The sequence below is a fragment of the Anopheles coustani genome (genome assembly GCF_943734705.1).
Source record: "Anopheles coustani chromosome X unlocalized genomic scaffold, idAnoCousDA_361_x.2 X_unloc_133, whole genome shotgun sequence".
In the NCBI taxonomy this organism is placed as follows: Eukaryota; Metazoa; Arthropoda; class Insecta; order Diptera; family Culicidae; genus Anopheles; species Anopheles coustani.
The window spans coordinates 36,146-37,786 of record NW_026525086.1 but is presented as its reverse complement, the minus strand read 5'-3'; the positions used below and the strand labels follow the sequence as shown (position 1 = coordinate 37,786).

The 1,641-nt window shown below is 50.2% G+C and overlaps 1 non-coding gene across 1 annotated transcript; it reads left to right on the top strand.

The window, feature by feature from the left end:
* Window positions 1-1,069: 1,069 nt before the first annotated feature.
* LOC131270085 (5.8S ribosomal RNA) lies at window positions 1,070-1,224 on the top strand. Its single transcript, XR_009179223.1, has one exon. It is a non-coding gene; the product is annotated as a 5.8S ribosomal RNA (ribosomal RNA).
* Window positions 1,225-1,641: the final 417 nt, after the last annotated feature.

Sequence of the window (1,641 nt, the reverse complement as noted above, 5' to 3'; positions counted from 1 at the left end):
CCTAGTAGAGCATGCGAAAACCAATATATACAAGTAATGTAAACGATGCCTCCCTAGTTCAGCGCTTCAACCAAGTGATGACTTCAGAATGGCTAAATCAAATCGGTTCAAAACATACCATCGGTACCCTATTGAAACACACAAGTCGATATCAAACCTCATGATTGTGTAGTCCTCCACTGGTCCACGCCGCTTCGGCCGTCCTGGGTAAAATGGAACATTCCAGCTTGCCCTATGTGGAAGAGGGCACATTACTCAATACTGTGGTGTGAAGTATAAAGTTCAGTTCTCCCCTGGTCCACGCTGCTTCGGCGGTCCTGGGTAAGATAGTTCATTCTAGCTTGCCCTATGTGGAAGAGGACACTTCATACTTCGTCTCTAAGCGGCGGCTTGACTCCTCCCTACGGGGAACGGGTTTACGCGCACAGCGGCGGCTTACGCACTATGGCAGTCATGGATGCCTTACGTTTCTATGAAAAGTGTGTTCCTCCCCTGGTCCACGCTGCTTCGGCAGTCCTGGGTAAGATAGTTAGTTCTAGCTTGCCCTATGTGGAAGAGGACACGTAGACTTACTGTGGTGTGAAGTATAAAGTTCAGTTCTCCCCTGGTCCACGCCGCTTCGGCCGTCCTGGGTAAAATGGATTCATCCAGCTTGCCCTATGTGGAATGAGGACACTTTATGCTTCGTCTCTAAGCGGCGGCTTGCTCCTCCCTACGGGGAACGGGTATACGCGCACAGCGGCGGCTTACGTTATGGCAGTCATGGATGCCTTACGTTTCCATGAAAAGTGTGTTCCTCCCCTGGTCCACGCTGCTTCGGCAGTCCTGGGTAAGATAGTTAGTTCTAGCTTGCCCTATGTGGAAGAGGACACGTAGACTTACTGTGGTGTGAAGTATAAGGTTCAGTTCTCCCCTGGTCCACGCCGCTTCGGCCGTCCTGGGTAAAATGGATTCATCCAGCTTGCCCTATGTGGAATGAGGACACTTTATGCTTCGTCTCTAAGCGGCGGCTTGCTCCTCCCTACGGGGAACGGGTATACGCGCACAGCGGCGGCTTACGCAAGTTAGTCACCCTCGGCAGTGGATCACTCGGCTCATGGATCGATGAAGACCGCAGCTAACTGCGCGTCATAATGTGAACTGCAGGACACATGAACATTGATAAGTTGAACGCATATTGCACGTCGTGGGAACCTACCATGATGTACAGATGACTGAGCGCTTATATTTGAGAAATGTATCGCATACATTTAACTACGCCGTGACACCCGTCACGAGACGTGCACCATGATGTTAACTAGGGTCGCGACGACCCGCTAGCATTAAAGAACCCGTGGTTTACAATATACTGGCATTGGAATTCGAAGTATTTAGAGCGTCCGTGTTCCCGCGTGAGGCGGAAGTACGAGGAGAAGGCGTGCTTGTGGTGTCTGTGGTGGTGTTTACTGATGTCTAGCTTCAGCTTATTTATTTATTTAAATAGAAGCGAAGATGTGTAAAGTGGTCAAAACATCCATTACAACACGACTGGTCTTTCTGGTGGTCGACCTAGGCGACTTTGTTCGACGACCACCACCCCATGGAACTAAAAGACGTCCCTTGATACGGACCACCGATACATTTTCCGGCCTGTCTAAACTA